Consider the following 18135-nt stretch of genomic DNA (forward strand, 5'->3'; position numbering starts at 1 on the left):
TCTCTTCCATTCTCCTTTCGGGATTTTGGGCATGCACGCACGCTTGCCCAGCATAAGTTTTAAACCACTGGGTCAACTACGTGGGAGTCCAGCAATGTAGCCATTACGCCATTTGCTGGTCCCAGAAGGAGCCCATTTTCTACAGATGTGACCTGCCTTGACATTTTGCCAAGAAAAAAAAATTTTCTATTTTCAGCATTTCCTAGTCCTAAGCAAAACAAGAATTTAAAGGGAAATTTTCTTTATTTTTTACTGCATTGCTCTTGCATTTGAAATTACAAAGTCAGAAGATGTGAAGAAGACTAACAAGCTTTATCATTATCCTAAAATGCCAAATAATAAAAATGTTTTTTAAATAATTATTTATTTTAATTTTGTTACTATTATTAATTTGCTATAGGACATTTTTGCTCACCAGAAAGAGGAGAGAGAGAGAGAGAGCAAAAGAGAGAGAGAAAGAGGGAAAGTAAGTGAGAAAGCAACCCGCCACATCCAGGACTTGAACTACAGTTGGCCATGTGGGTGTTCAGTGCCTTAACCACCACACAACCTGCTGACCCCTGAGAAATGTTTCTTATTAATTTGTTTTCTATGTAAAAATCAACTTGGAAGATCCATTTATTTAAAAAATGTTTTGGATTTTCTTATTTTATTACAACAGTTTGCATTATGATCATTATTAGGATTTTTGCATAGGGCACGTGCACTTGCCAGACAGAGAGAAAGTGAGAAATCATCCCCTCGGGGGAAGGCCACACTGCGGTCCCTTCTCCTCTAGTCTCCTTTTGGGATTTTTGTACAGCTACATACACACACCCAAAGGGATTTTCAAGCTGCTGGGTCTGGGATTAAAACCATGCAGTCAGCCACAAGAACCCAGTGCCTAACTCTCCTGCTGCCTGCTTGCCTGTATCATTACTATTAGTCAAGATTAAAAAAATAAATATCTCACTTCTCAAAAATTTATCTTAAGTGGCCATTCTAAAATGCATTTAGAGGGGAATCAAAGTCCATTTTTCTTATAGAAGTTTTAGGTTATCTCAACTCAAGGACAGGCTTGAAAATTAAATTTACACACAAATAACTATTAGGTCATCAGAAAAGTCATAGCATATGTTCCTGTTTTTCTATGCAAAAATGAGTCATTTCTTTTCTGACAACCCAATATTTTGGTTACGTAAAACTGCCAACCTGAGTATCATGTTACCTGAACTCCAAATGATCACACGTATTAGGGTTTTAAATAAAATGTATACTGCCTTATAATGGAATTCGAGGCCAGCACTATGAGCATTTACGATATCTCAGATGCGTGAAAGTAAAACTACAATCAGGCCAAGTGGTTTTGAAAGCTCTCACAGCAATATCAAGCCATTTATTGCTGAAGTTTATGAGACTCAGATATACCATGATGTAATTAAACACTAATCCAGAGATACTGAAGAAAATAATGGAGATAATATCAAAAACTTTTATAGCATATTAAGCTCTTTGACATGTAATGTTCTTGCATCATAATGGGATCAATCTTTGTAACCCTGAGCTGAGTCAGAGGAAGTACTTTAAGAAAGGGTAATATCAGGGTGAGATCTCTAAAAATGGGTTGGAGTCCCATAGGTGGAGAGGTTATCCATGGTAGAGAAAACACTTCCTGAAAATGCATGGAAGCACAACATGGTACTGGTAGAGTCCGAGGGAAATCAGAAATCAGTCATCACAGTGGGAACCACAGATACTTGTGTGGGTGTCTCCTATCATTTTATGTGTGGAGAAGCCATTCCTGTTTCCAGGTATCCAGCACACAACCATCTGAGTGGCTTCTCCACTTCTTTCCACACTGAGCCGCACACTGAGAGCAGTTGGGTAAGAACATACAACCATACTGATGTGCCTCATTTTAAAGAATGGACACGTATTTCAAGTGATTGCTCAACAATTTCTGGTTGTCTTAGGACAAGTACATGGTCAACTAATTTGCCTACTCACTGGAATCAAGTTTATTTCATAGCCTTTCCATCTCTTCCTTAACTCAGCTGATGGCCTCATGTATTATTTCACTGAGAAGAATACAGGCAAAAACAAAGGTAACTTTATTGGGGTCAGCAGGTGACATGGTGCTTAAAATGTTGGATTCCCACATGGCCAACCAAGCATGCATGTCCCGCAAATTCTGAGAGGAGAATGGAGAAGGGATTGTAGCATGGCCATACTCCCTGGGGGAGGAGGTGATTTCTCATTTTCTTTTTCTGTTGCTTCCAGTCTCCCTGGCAAGCGCATGGCCCAATGACAAAAACTTTAAAATAATAATAATAATTTTTTAAGATGACTTTATTTTTCCAGCTTTAAATCCAACAACCTACCTGCAATTATCTCTGTGTTCCTGCACACTCTGGACAGGCTGAACACTGATACGTTGCAGTAAGGACAAAGAAGGCAATTCTAGCAGCAAGCTGTTGACACAGGTCTAAATCCTAACCCAGAGAACCAGGAGGGCAAACTCTTTGATCAGGACAAGGCTTTCATTGATGTGATGTCAGGTAGAACTGGCTGAATAAGTAGGGCAGTAAAAATTCACTTGTCTTTCTGAGGATTGTAGGTTCTAGACAACACTGAAAAGAAAATAAGGTATAGCCTTCCACTCTTGACACTATTGTTTACCATGAGCCCCCTCTTAAATTTCTTATCGGACATTCAAATTTGAACCAAGTAGGTTGCTAATCATCAGATAGACTTTATCCCCCTTTATGCTGATGAAATTTTGTCTCTTTTAAAATAGTGTCTTTTTTTACTCTAAGATCAGAGAAATACTGGCTTCATATGAAAATGTGTTCTCTTTATTCTTTACACTGTGAAATATTTTGTGTGAGGATGATATTATTTATTCCTCTTTTTTTATATATATTTTTGCTATAGGGCATGTGTACTCACAGAGAGACAAAGAAACAGAAAACAGAGAGACAGAAAGCAAGAAATCACCCACCAAGGAGATGGCTATGCCACAATACCTTCTCCTTCAGTCTCCTCTCAGGATTTTGGGCACATACACACACATGCTAAGCATGAATTTTAAGTCTCCGGGTCTGGGACTCAAACCACAGTCAGCAGCAGCCATGTGGGAGTCAGAGACGCAACCATTTACACCATCTGCTTGTCCCAGTTCCTTAAATGTTTGATAGAACCTCCAAGAAAGACATCTCAACCTGGCATTTTATTTGCAGAAAAATTTTAATTAGGAACTCAATTTATTTGATAAATATATACTATTAAAAGTTTCTATTTTGTTTCTCTCATGTTAGTTTTGGAAATATTTGCCCCTAAAAGGCTTGTCTGTTTAATCTAGCAAGTTCTCAAAGGTATTAGACTAATGGTTTTCAAAATATTACCTGATAATTAAATAAAGTTAATGTTTCTTTTTTTATTATCAATATTGTCAGTTTGTAGCTCTTCCTCTTTTATATCTAAGTGTTAATCATTTGTATTTTTTCCCCAACCAACCAGCTTTGGTTTTATTCATGTTTCTATTATTTATTCATTTTTACTTTTATTTGTTTCTATTCTTATTGTTTTCTTATTCCTACTCCCTTGCTTTTGGTTCGCTCTTCTTTCTCTAAGATCTTAGTAAGATGGATGCTTAGGTTACTGATGTTGGTCCTTTCTTCTCTTTTAGTATAAGCATCCATATCTGTAAATTTTCTGCTCAATTCTGCTTTAGCTGTATCAGACAAATTTTGGCATAAATTTGCTTTTAATGTCATCTGATTTAAAACAGTTTCTAATTGCTCTTTTGAATTTTCCATGAGTCATGTTTTTTAAAAATACATTTTTACAAATTTCTAATTATTTAGGGTATTTTCCATGTATATGTGATTGTGTGTGTGTGTGTAAATATATATACACACACCCACAGATATTTTAATTCATGTACGCTCATAGAACAAACTCTGCATGAGTATTTTTATTTATTTCAATTGGTGTTATTTTCAGCATAAGCCTTCTTTTTTGAATTAACCATATATACTTAAAAAAATTTTTTTTTTGCTATAGCATGCATGCACTCACTAGAGAGAAGCAGAGAGACAGAGCGAGAGAGAGAGGTAAAGTGAAAAGGCGCCCTCCAGGGTAGATGGCCATGCTGCAATCCTTGCTCCTCCACTCTCACACCTATGACCTTTTGATTCCTTAACTTATTTCAGGTTTCTTCTCAAATATCACTTTCTCAGAGTAGTCTTCTCTCACCATCTGAAAAGCAAATGAATAAACCAAAAGTAGCCACTAGATAGATATAACCTTTACTGTGTATTATTTTAGCCTGTTTTGTGAGTATTTTTTCTACAAAACTTACTTCTGTCTGGTTTATAGTTTTTTCTGTACTTCTTGATGTCAGTCTTTCTCACTAAACTGCATTTAAGAAAACTGTATGTTGAAAATAACTATATTTATCTTGTTTATAGCTTTATCTGAAATGTCTAGGAAATTATTTACGCATAGTGCAGTACAACACTATTTACTGAATGCTGCATACTGCAGACACATGCCTGTGCAGAGCCAAGTGAACGTATATAATCATAGACCAACTTTCCATACCGTTAGGTGTTTCTAAGCCATCTAGCGTAAATGTGCACTACCTCAAGAGAAGTTGGGAGTGCATGTCTCAGACTTCGGCTCTATAGTTCCTATCCCTTATGGAATTATTTCTTTCAGCAGACAACATAGAGTTGTGTGTTTACAGTCACAAGACTGACTTTTATTTTGCTTTCATTGTATGAAAAGTAATTTTAGACTTTGTATTTGACCAGTGACACAATCTCAGATAAGAAATTTTGACTGAGATGAAAAATGTCTGCAAGCCACATATCTGTCTCATCACAAAGGAACAGCACCATGAGAAGGAGAAAATCTGTAATAAATACCATGGGTCTTATTTACTAAGCAATACATAACTGAAAATGAAAAGAAGACAATTCAGTACCCAGCATACTTTTCCAAGTAAAATTCTTCAGCAGTTACCATTTTAAATTTGTTATCCTAAAACATAAAGAGCTGACAGGACACAACATCGTAAATCAACCCACATCAATATTTATTGAGTAAATGTTCACAGAAGACTCTTTTCTCATTGAGCTTATCAAACATTAAAATGTATCACATCATAAAAAGGAAGTAAACTGCTAAGATCTGATATGTAGTGCTTACATTTTTCCACCAGCAATTTTAAAATCTAAACTAGATGGTTTCAGGGATGATAAGGCCAGAATTTCAAATGTTAGTATCTAATGAATTCAAGGTTTTTTAGAATAATATTTTCAAGAATTTTTTAAAAAGTTTTAGTCGAAATCAGCAGATGACATAGCGGTTATGTCACTGGACTCCCACATGACTGGTTGCAGATCGAGTCCTGGACTTGGTGACTTAAAAAATAACATTGTGTGTGTGTATGCATGCCCAAGACACCAGGAGGAGAGTCGAGGAGAAGGGATTGCTGTGTGGCCATCCCTTACGGGGGGTGATTTCCTTCTTCCTATGTCTGTCTCTCTCTCTCTCTGATAAGTACACATGCCCTAAAGAAAAACCTCTAAAAAGAAAAAAGAAAAAAAGAGGTTTAGAGGTTTAGTCTAGGGACCATCAGGGGGCATGGTGGTTAAGGCACTGAACTCCCACATGGCCAACCACAGTTTGAGTCCCAGACCCAGTGGTTTGAAAATGACACCAGTACATGTGCATATGTGTGCCCAAATCCCAAGAAGAGAATGGAAAAGGAATTATGGTATGTGGCTGTTCCTACTGGGGTATGATTTCTCACCTCTCTCTCTCTCTCTCTCTCTCTCTTTCTCTCTCTCAAGCTCACACACCCTATGGTAAAAATTCTTAATAAGGTATTTTCTGCTTTAGGGAAATATTCTACTAGGAAAATCCCAATCTCTTCTTGAGATGGTTGATCGAAGAAGTAATTGGTGCCAAATTCATATGTGCTTTGAGAGATGAGTAATCAAAGATGACACAGAAATTAAGCTGAAATTAACTTACTAAAAATGTATATAAGTTGCTTAAGGTCCTCTTTTTACTTTAAATGGCATAGGGAAATAGACCAACTCAAATAAATTTAGATAAGGCCAATAGAAAAGCCAGCAATATCAAGAATCATAAATAAATAAAGTGTAAATGTTGAAATGACATCGCTGACAATGACAATGATGACAGTGATTATGACGATAGTTATGATGATGACAACAGTGGTGATGCTGATGAAGATGATGGTGATGATGAATGATGATGATTCGTGTCCAGCAGCTTCTACATGTTTGACGTTGTCACAATGAAGATGTCATTTGGTATTCACGGTGTTCTGGCATGGAGGGAAGATGCAGATTAGGTAAGGGATACATAACTGCTTCCCCATTGTAAAGTTCAAAATATTCGGCAGATGAACTCAGTGACCACAACACTGGCAATGCTAATTATTGCCAGAGGGGAAACCAATATGCTTCTCATTGTATAATATTCCTAGGATTTTTTTAATCTTTGTGACAATCAGATGTAACATTGACCCTTATCACAGATGCAAACCCTATTTCCATGCAGTGTATAATATTCCTAGGATTTTTTTTTTTTTAATTTGGAGAGGTTTTTGCTATAGGGTGCGTGTACTTGCCAGAAAGAGACAGACAGAGAGACAGAAAGCAAGAAATCACTCCCCAGGGGGGATGGCCACGCTGCAATCCCTTCTCCTCCATTCTCCTCTTGGGATTTTGGGCACGCATGCACATGCGCCCAGTGTGAGCTTAAGCCACTGGGTCCAGGACTCAAACCGCAGTCGATTACATGGGAGTCCAGCAACATAGCCATTACACCGACTGCCGGTCCTCCTAGGATTTTTTAAATCTTCATGACAAGCAGATGTAATACTGACACTTAGCACAGGTGCAAACCCTATTTTCCACACCCATCCAGGTGTCCATTCTGTAACAGATTGAGTGTTTGTTTGCCAGTCTGCACCCATGACCTGGTAAAGTCTAGACAAAGAAAATAAGAGAACCTCTTTCCTATGGATTATATCTTCCTAAGGAGATAGACATGAAACAAGTACTTGTCCCAATATATGTTTACCCTATTTAGCATACCTGCATATTTGTAAGTGATTAATGTAATTTCTAGGCCAGTTTCTCACTAACAGTGTGCTTGGAAAAAGCCTTCAAACTCCTCTATGCATCCACGTACTCACCTATATAGTACTGATGTAAAGACAGATTCTGTAACTGATGTAAAAATTAAATGGGAAAATACAGGTGTAGTGGTAGACACTGATCAGAACAGTCGTTTTTCAGCAAATATTGTTATCACACAGTAATAATAACTATTACTCTAATTATAATAATAAAACTGTTCTTACATAAGTGAGATGAATTTAAAATAATACATGTATAATAAACATCAAGGAAAACACACATATATTCCACTAGGTTTATATTTTTATATTTTTATATTTTCTCATTGGGCTGTGTATTAAAAAAATCCAGAAGCTTTTTTCTTTATAATTATAATTTTTAATTTACATATCATTACTATACATCTTGTTGAGGTACAGTATGGGTTTTCAAACCATCCACGCAGCATGTGAAAATCAAATCAAGTATATGAACATATTCATTACCATCAACAATGAACATTGCATTAATGCTGTGCACATTTAATATTCATTCCACTAATTATTTTAGAAGTATGTATTGAATTGGAAACACCCTTTTTCACTCCATTGTGGTACACTATTCCATAACCCACTCACCTTTACACCATGTTTTATTCTGTTTTTTATTGCCACATGGCACATTCACTCATCAAAAAGAGATAAAGAGACAGAGAGAGGGGATGACAGCACCCCTAATGGAGCATTGTCACACCACAATTTTTTTTTCCTCCATTTCTTTATCCTGTTGGGATTTTGGTTATGCATGCATATGTGCACATTGTGTTTTTTACATCTCTTATTCCTGGATTTGAACCAAGGTCAGTCTTGTGGGATCCAGTTCCCTTAACTACTAACTCTGGGGCCAGCGCATTTGCCTTGTTTTTATAAGCAATATTGTATCTGTTAATTATTTTTCTAAACCCCTCTTTACTTAATCCCACATATTCTTTGGTACCTATCATTGCCACAGAGTCCTTTATTTTCTGCAAATTGCCTGTGGACAGTGATTGTATGTTAAAAGGAGACAAATAGTATTTGTCTTTCATAGTTTTATTTCATTGGCTTATTTCATTTAGCATGCTTTCTTTTAAATTTATTCACATCGTGTTTAATGCCAGGTTATCATTGTTCTGATGACTAAGTGATATTCCATGGTGTATATGTGCCACATTTTCTTAATCTGCTCAATTCATTAGTTGTTGGGTACTTTGATTGAGTCCACATTATGGCTATTGAGAATAATACTGTAGTAAATGAGAATGTGCAAATGTCTCTCCAACAGAGTGTCTTTTTTTTTTTTTCTCCTTTGGATGAATACCCAAGAATAGCCTCTGGTCAGTTTTGCCAACCAATCAATACTTGCCAACCAATCAAACTTGCTCTTTGTATGTTTCTATCTGAAGACTCTGTATTTAATGCATATTTTGATGCATCAGCATTGAACTCTCAATATCATTCTAACTCATACTTGAATGAAGCAGACCTGACATATATATCTTCTCTGTGAAAGACTTCCAACAGGCACACATCTGCAGTGTAAAAGCTGAAACCAAAAGGCGGAGCATAGCCTTCTTCATTCTCAGATAGCAATGTAGGTATCAGATGACTCAAATATATTATCACTACGTGCACTTCTGAGAATGACCATTAAAGCACTAACAGTGTGGATTTGGGGGCAACAAATGAATTTTAGCGAGGAAGCAAAGTCTCAAGAATGGAGTCTGCAAAATAATGAAAATCTGTTGTACTTTACTAAGTTTTTCTTCTCGGTAAGTGAAACTTGGAGAAATGTAGAAAAGGTTTGAAACGCATTAAAATACACTAAATGACCAGCAAATCCTTGTTCCCAGAGAATACAAAACTGCAATAGTAAAACAAAAAATAGTGTGTACATAAAAACTATTTTCATAAACCCATTATAATCACCTGGTTATCTTTTTAAAACTACGTAAGTTTTCAGTCTCACTTCCATGCTGCTGAAACACAATCATTCATGAGAAAGAGAAAGGAGATATGTTTTATTTTTTAAAATATAGGCATCTCAATATTTCATAAAACATTGTGGTCATCCAGCTGGATATCAATTATAATTATGTATCACTAAAATGTCTCTGTGACTATTTTGACTTCAGAGTTCTATTAATTGTACAACAGGTCTTTAAAATATGTAATTTGTATATAGATTTTTCTTTATTATTTTTTATACATTAAATTGCTATACATCATTTAGATTGTAAAGAGACTTTACCCAGCATGATATACATCTCAGTCCAGTTGGTATATGTTAAGTGGAGACATACAATGTCTCTCTTTCATAGCCTGACTTGCTTCTCTCAGCAACACCCCTTCCATATTTATCCACTTTCTACCAAATTCCAGGGCCTGTTGTTCTTTATGGCTGACTAATATTCCACAGAGTATATGTGCCACATTTTTGCAATCCATTCATCCACTTGTGGACATTTGGGTAGGTTCCATGTCTTAGCAATCATAAATAGTGCTGCAATAAATATAGTTGTGCAAGCACTTTCCCAAATGAGTGTTCTTCTGTCCTTCGGGTAGATACCCAGGAGTGGAGTTGTTAGATCATATATGGCAGTTCTAGTTGTAATCTTTGAGGAACCTCCATATTGTTCTCCACAGTGTTTGGACCAGTTTACATTTCCACCAACAATGTAGGAGTGTTCCTCTTTAACCACACACTCACCAGCACTTACCATGTTTTTTTGTTTGTTTGTTTGTTTGTTTGTTTGTTTTTTAATCTTCGCCATTATGACTGAGGTTAGGTGGTATTCACTGTGGTTTTGGTCTGCATCTCCCTTACAATGACAGATCTCAGTCTGTTATTTCTTTTTTTCTTTTTTCTTTCTTTCCTTTTTTTTTTTTTTTTTTTTGAGAGGTTTTTGCTATAGGGCATGCATGCTCCCCAGAAAGAGAGATAGAAAGAGAGAAATCACCCCTCGGAGGGATGGCCACTCCAAAATCCCTTCTCCTCCATTCTCCTCTCAGAATCTTGGGCACGCACGCACACACACCCAGCGTGAGTTTAAGCCACTGGGTATGGGACTCAAACTGCAGTCAACTACATGGGAGTTAGCGACATAGCCATTATGCTAACTGCTGGTCCCTCTGAGTCTGTTGTTTCAATCTGGCATGATGGTCTGGGTTGGATTGTTTTACATTGTTATTTAAGATTCAAAGAATTTTAAAGCAAGTCACTTGTCTTTCACAAGAAACAACACATTTTTAACACACAGGGCAAATACAGAAGCACCACTTCTTAAGGCAGAATTGTGATACTTGTTTGATCAATTGGTGCATTATTATATATACACACCTTTCAAAATATACCTCTTTCTCGGCATGTGTGTATGTGAGCTTAAATAAAAGTAAGCTCTGTTTACAACTGTATAATATTAAATCCTGAGTAAGTGTTTCTATTCTTTAATTATCTTATTTTATTCCTTAAGCAATCTTTCCTTTCCTTCCCTCTTCTTCTTATCCCTTCATAACAAAATGATAAGTATATTCGGCCATGATACACATGTTAATGTACATATTCCATGATATACAAATTTAAAACAGGGACACGTGTGTGTTCATGAGTATGTATGCACACTCAAGTACACACATGAACACACACACACACATCTATGCTCCCTCTCAGAACACAGGCAAGTGTCTAGTAACTTCTAAAATTTAAGTCTTTTTTATATTACATCATCAATATGGTGGTTAAATTTATTCTTAAAACACTTTATTAATTTTTTACTTTATAGGGTCAATATGAAAAACTTATTCTAAGCCAGGATGGTTTTCTACAGGGAGTGATTTATAGTAAAACTAAAATATCTCTGAGATTATATTCTTCCCATATATCAGCATTAAATAAGAACATACTCATTAAAACTTGCCTCGAAATATAATGTGATGAATTGGCCTCTCCATGCACTTCAAAGTAAAGTCCAGTGCGTTCACAGGCATCTCCTGGAGGAGACTATAGGTAATATCATGCCTCAGCACCATTACAGCTCCACACTCTGTACATACCTCCACAACTGGTGGAAAACAGAATCAAACCTTAATGAAGCATTTGCCGTGTAAGGCTTCTCCAAGGTGGTGGATTTAGCATTCATTTTTGTGAAATCTGCCCTTTGTTGATATGAAGAGGAGGCCTATCTTTGAAAGCCAGCTTGCATCTAAATGAGGATGTGAAGACAATTAAGCACTGGGCTCTGTCTCCTGCCACCCACTCCCCCCGCCTGACTGAGACACTGAGCATCGTGCTTGTGTGCCTGGAGGGGTGCCACGTGGTGTGGAGACAGCCAGCAATGCGGACCTGCCAACTACCACGTCCTCTGTGTTCTGTCCTAGCAAGTCTGATTGTTCAGGGACGGGAAGGTTATTCTCATGTAAGACACAATATCCATAACCCGTACCCTTAAAAACTGAGATTTGCTCAATCACGGTAAAGTTCATTTCTGAAGGACACATGGTGCCTGTCCTCAAAAAGGGCAAAACACACAATGGGAACAAACACGCAAATACTGAAAATGTAACTATTGTGCTATAGTGAAGTGGGAACCACAGCACCGTGTAACTAGACCTTGCGGAGTATGTGCTTTGGGTTGGGCCCAGGGATAACATATTTACTTTTTTTTATTTTTTTTCATTTAATCACCAAAGCTACCCTATGTGATAGATGCTATTATTAACCCGTTGTTCCGTGCCACCATGTTCATTGTAGCACTACTCACAAGAGCCAAGACACAGAAACCACCTAAGTGTCCATCAAGGGATAAATGGTTAAAGAAATTGTGATACTTGCATATAAATATACACATGACGTGTGTGTATATACATATATAATAAAATATTATTCATCATGAAAAAAGAAGAAAATTCTGTCATTTGTAGTGACATAGATAAACCTGGAGAATATCTTCCTAAGTGAAATAAGACACATGAAGAAAAATGCAACATGATCTCTCTGATATGTGAAATATTTAAAAAATTCTGAATACATAGAAATGCAAATTGCATTGGTGGTTCTCAGAGGCAGGGGAGTGGAGAATAGGGAAATGTTGGCTAATGGGTGCAAAGTTCTAACAGTGTGAGACAGATAAGTCTGGAGATCTAAAATACCACAGGAGGGCTGCAGTTAGTAATGTATTGTGAACCAGAAATTTCTAAGACTGAAGGTTTCAAGTGCTCTTATCGCACAGAAAAAGGTAACTGAGATGATGGATGTGCGAACTGGCTTGACTGTATAAACATTTCACTATGCATCAACGCATCATTTCAGGGACCAACAGACAGTGTAATGGTTACGTCACTGGATTCCCACAGTCAACAAAGGTTTGAGTGACTCGGTGGCTCAAAATTCACGCTGGGCACTTGTGTATACATGCCCAAAGTCCCAAAAGGAGAAGGAAGGAGAGGGGATTGTGGTGTGGCCATCCCCCCTGGGGGACGATTTCTCACCTTCTGTCTCTCTCTGTCTCTCCAACAAGCACATGTGCCCTAAAGCAAAAATCTCTCTCTTAAAAAAAAAAAAGCATTGTTTCGTACATCTTAAATATACATAATAAAAACTATATAAAATAGAAAGATGTATAAACAGAGAACAATAAAAACTCGGAAGAGTTTTTTTTTTTTTTACAAGAACATCTTTGTAAACGATGACATTTGCCACTTATACAGGCCCCACGTGTCTTATTTTAAATTTGTTCTAATGCAGGTTATGATTCCCAGTGTGCAGGTCTTAAACTGAGGTGCATTAAAGTTAGTAGTTGCCCAAGACCCTGTGTCACCTAAATACCAGGACTCAGATATGGACATGTTGATGCTGAGCCGTCCCTCCTGCCAGGTCTGCACCCTGTTCCAAGCCACCTCTTTATGAGTCATCAATGTCTAAGTTTCTTAAAAGGTTTAGTCTTGCAAAATGAGAGGCTCATCCTGACTCAGAAGGGTTTGGTTAGGAAAAAAGAGAGTTATTACCTTGGGAATACATTGAAAGACACTTTCTAGTCTCTGTAGCCTGGTGGTAAAGCAGCTGGACTCCACTTGACTGACCACAGAGTGTGTTTGCAGGATGGAGCTACTTGAGAAACGCACCAGACCTGTGCGTGCATGCCCAAAATTCCAAAAGGAGGGAGACATGAAGGAGAAAAGGTTGTGGTGTGACTATTCCCCCTTGGGTGCTTCCTTTCCTCCCTCCTCTGTCTACTACTTGTCTCTCTGAATGCCCCTTAACAAAAAAAAAAAAAAAAAAAAAAAAAAACAAGAGAAAGAAAGAAAAGAAAAACAGACAAAAAGAAAAAAAAAAAGGTACTTTCCATGCCTTCTCTGAAAGTCCTTTCACTGTTTCAAATACTAAACTCAAATGGTAGTCACTTCTAAGCTTTCCTCTCTCCAGATGTAACAGTTTCCATGACGAGAAAGCTGAATATTGATTACAAGAACAATCGGATCAGATCCTAATTGAGACTAGGAAGTTTGTAATTGTTAGGCTAGTTTTATAATAAAGAAAGATGGAGAGAGAGAGAGAGAGAGTAGAACTGGCCGTACCATTTTAATTAAAATTGAAACTATCTCCAGTATTTCTTAGAAAAAGGGAGGGAAAAACAGGATAAGTCCTAAGAAAGTTTATTTCAGAAGAGAAATAGTTCAACTGTTTAGATTTCAAATTCCAAATGAAACTTAAAAAACTGTGCTAAAAAATTTTTTTTTCCTTGATTAACTTACTACTTTCTGTTTCATTCACATTTTGTAGGTGTGTTCACACCATTAGAACAGCCAGTGGTGTCTGAATAGGACTTTCACTTCCAGCAAATTTCCATTTAAGCCTCTATTCATTAGTTCCTTGCTTTCTGTAATTGAAAATGGTCTCCCTACCATCTGTCAACTTGAGTCACACTCTCACCTCTTTGGCAGCCCCTTCCCTATTTCCATAGAGAATTTGTACCTGGGCCAGATGCTATCAACAATTCAAGTGAAAAATAGCATCTGAAATGGTGTGGGGGTTATTATCAACAGCTGTCATTTCAGTATAAAAAGTGTCATGGGTGCATTTGAAAAGGGCTCCTTCATCTTGCAAGCCATTGCTGAGACTGGCTTCTTACCTGGGCTGATGATAAGGACAGGGATGACGAGTAACCTGGAAAAGCAGTAAGAGTTTATAGTTATTAAAATTTTGCCAAAATAAAAAATATATGAAAAGCTCTTCTTTAGCAGTTGCCAAAGATAAGAAAATAACATTGGGATACATTACATTTATAGGGGGACATATTTTATATGTACATGCCGTGATATAAGAGAAAAATCTTAAGATCCTGGTAACACTGCCCCTGGGAGCTTGTGCTGAGATTTAACCCTACTAAAGAACAAACATGACCTATGACCTCAGTAAGGTTATAGTCAACTTCAATGTTCCCATGTATATCTTGATATGAAACCTTTAATTTCTGATAAATTCTAGTTATTATTTGTGGAAGTAATGTTTATATAGCATTACATGTAATATTTTTCTCATTATTTTATGCCTTATTTTAGAGAGATTTTTGCTACTGGGCATGTGCTCACCATGCCACCCCCCCCAAAGGGCGGGGGGACAGACACACTGCAATCCCTTCTCCTCCATTTTCTTCTTGGGATTTTGGGGATGCACACACACGCCCAGCATGAGTTTTAAACTGCCGGGTCTGGAACTCAAACTTCAGTCAACCATATGGGAGTCCAGCAATGTAACCATTATGTCATCTATTTGTCCCGATTTATACCTTTCTTTTCATGCTTTCGTGAATATGCTTCTTGTCTACCTAAATATTTTGAGAACAGAAGCTATATACCATCATGGCGCCTACACTCTTAACTGAAGACTTCAACAAGGAAGGAATTTATAGCCATCTCACCAATTTTTTTTAACATCATCCTTAGAGCTTGTCTATTTCAAAATGTATTTTTGAATATACAGTATGTAGCTGGCACTGGGCTAGTAGTTAGAAGGAACATGTTATTAAATTATTTTCTCTTTATGAGCAAGAAAGAGAATAAGGAAGAGAGAGCCTGAAGAAGGTGAGAAGCAGACACAATTTTGACAAGGTCTCCCTGTGTCATAATCTTCCTATCCTAGCCTCCTCATCAGCGAGGATTAGAGGTGCACTTAACTGTACCTGGCACATTCAGGTGGGATCAGAAACCAAACCTGTCCTCCATGTCACTTTCAAAATTGTCTCTCTCAATCTCTAACATAGTGAAGTTACCAAGACTAGAAAGTTGAATGTTGAATATGAGAACCATTGGATCAAATCATAACAGTAAATCAAGCGACTAGGACATTTATAGTGGTTAGGCTAGTTGCATAATAAAAGAAGGAAAGAGAGATTTCCAGCTTCCCAGACTCCCCAGAGGTGTCACTACTCATGCACCACTGTAGCTGGGCCATGATAGAAAAGTTCTGCCCTAAAGAAGAATTTTTTTTTTTTTTTTGGAGAGGTTTTTGCTATAGGGCGCGTGTGCTCACCAGACAGAGAGAGACAGAGAGATAGAAAGCGAGAAGTCATTCCCCCCCAAGGGGGGATGGCCACGCCGCAATCCCTTCTCCTCCATTCTCCTCTTGGGAACTTGGGCATGCATGCACACACACCCAGCGTGAGTTTTAAACCACTGGGTCCGGGACTCGAACCGTGGTTGACTACATGGGAGTCCAGTGACATAGCCATTACACTAACTGCTGGTCCCAAGAAGAAGACGTTTTTTTAAGAAAAGAAGGTAGTGCCAGTAAGTGGCACAGTAATCAAGGTACTTGAATCTCACAAGGCCAACCACAGTTTGAGTTCCAGACTTGGTGGCTAGCTTGAAAAGTGCAGTAAAGAGATAAAAAAAAAGAGAAAAGAAAAGCCTGAAGCTGGCATGGTGGTTAAAGTGTTGGATTCTAATATGGCCAACCGCAGTTTCAGTCCCAGATCCTGCGAATTAAAAATCACATCAAGCACATGTGTATACATGTCCAAAATCTTGAGAAGAGAATGGAGGTTATCCCCCTGAAGGGCCATTTCTCACATTCCCTCTCTCTGCCTCTCTTGTGTTCATGGGATAAAGATGATGTTTTGAAAAATATACACACTGTGGAATAATTAAATCAATTTAATTAACATATTCATCACCTCATGTTTACCATCTTTTTGCCTGAGAACATTTAAAAGCTAACTTTCTTAGAATATTTTAAATATTCATGTGTATCATTAACCATAGTCACCCTACTGTGACACTGACATGCATTCCTCCTTTATAACTGAACTTTGTACCATTTCCCTACTCCTTCCATTCCCCCTCCACCATTTCACTTTCTCCTTTAGTGGGTTTGACTATTTTAGATTCCAAATATATGTGAAATCATGCAGTATTTGTCTTTATGTGATGGGCTTACTTATTTATTTATTGCTGAGAGATAGATTTTTACCGTAGAGCAAATTCCTTTCCATTGTGAATATATCCATTTTCCTTTTTATTCATCCATTGATAGACACTTAGGTTGAGTCCATATCTTGGCTATTATAAGAAATACAGCAATGTACATGGGAGTGTGAAAAGCACTTCAACATACTGATTTCAGTTCTCTTGACTATTTACCTAGAGGCGGATTGCCAGATCCTACAGTAGAGCTAGTTTTAATTCTTTGAGGAAACTCTGTACTGTTTCCTACAATGGCTGCATTGTACATTCTACATTCCCACTAAGAGTGTACAAGGGTTTCCTTTTCCGTGTATTTTTGAAAGCATGTTTTCTTTTGTTGTTTTGATAATAGCCACTCTAAATAATGCAAAGTAATACCTCATTGTGGTTTCAATATGCATTCATTTGATGATTAGTGGTGTTAAACAATTTTTTGTATACCTGCTTGTTATTTGTATATGTATATTTTTTGAGAAATGTTTATTTAGGTAATTTGCCCATTTTCAAATTGGGTTTCCTTGCTATTGAGTTGAAAATTTTATTTACTTTGTATATTAACAGTTTATCAAATGTATGGCTTGCAAATACCCTCTAATCTGTGGGTTATGTCAACACTGTGTCACTGTGTTATTTCCTTTGCTACACAGAAGCATTTTAATTTGATGTAATTCCATTCACCTATTTTGCTCCTTTTTTCCCCAAGTGCTTTTGGGATCATATTATACAAACTCATTGCCCAGATCAATGTCATGAGCTTTCTTCTTAAATTTTCTTCTAGTAGTTTTATAGTTTGGGATCTTGTATTCAAGTCATCAGTCCTTTTTCAGGTGTTTTCTGTATTTGTTATAAGATACAGATCCAGTTTTACTCTTCTATATGTGACTATCAGGTTTACCCAGCACCATTTTCTGAAGAGGTTATCCGTTTCCCATTGTGTGTTTTGGATATGCCATCTGTCTTTGTACTACATTTTAACATAAGTACCAATAAGCATAGAACTTTCCTTGACATATTCTTTAAAAAATACAATCGAGTGTAAAACACAATGCAACGATATAAATATAATGATTTATTTACAATATCAATGGTAATAAATAATTTTACTACTTATTTCCTGTGAACTTTTGCTGGATTTCTCTGCATAATTTGGGGCTTATTAATCAGTGGTCTTGAAATGGTTTAACTTTCATTTTATAAAATTCCTCATTTCTACATAGTTAGATATGCTTGCTTTCTGGCTTTGCCCTTTATGATCATTTCATTGCTCTGTGTAATGACTGCTTAAAAACTATTCCAATTTTTCTCTCTTGTTACCCAGTTTGAATCCCAAATCTTGCTTTACATTATAAATGTCTCTGAATGTTAAAAGCTCAAACCTAAAAATTGGAAAAAGAGCCTTGAAGGCCATCTAATTCGAATTTCTTCTAAGTTCTAAGGGGAATTCTATAGTCAAAACACAGGGTTATTTGAAAATTCCCAGAACAGGAGGTTCACTG

The sequence above is a fragment of the Tupaia chinensis genome, unplaced genomic scaffold (genome assembly GCF_000334495.1).
Source record: "Tupaia chinensis unplaced genomic scaffold, TupChi_1.0 Scaffold000206_1, whole genome shotgun sequence".
In the NCBI taxonomy this organism is placed as follows: domain Eukaryota; kingdom Metazoa; phylum Chordata; class Mammalia; order Scandentia; family Tupaiidae; genus Tupaia; species Tupaia belangeri.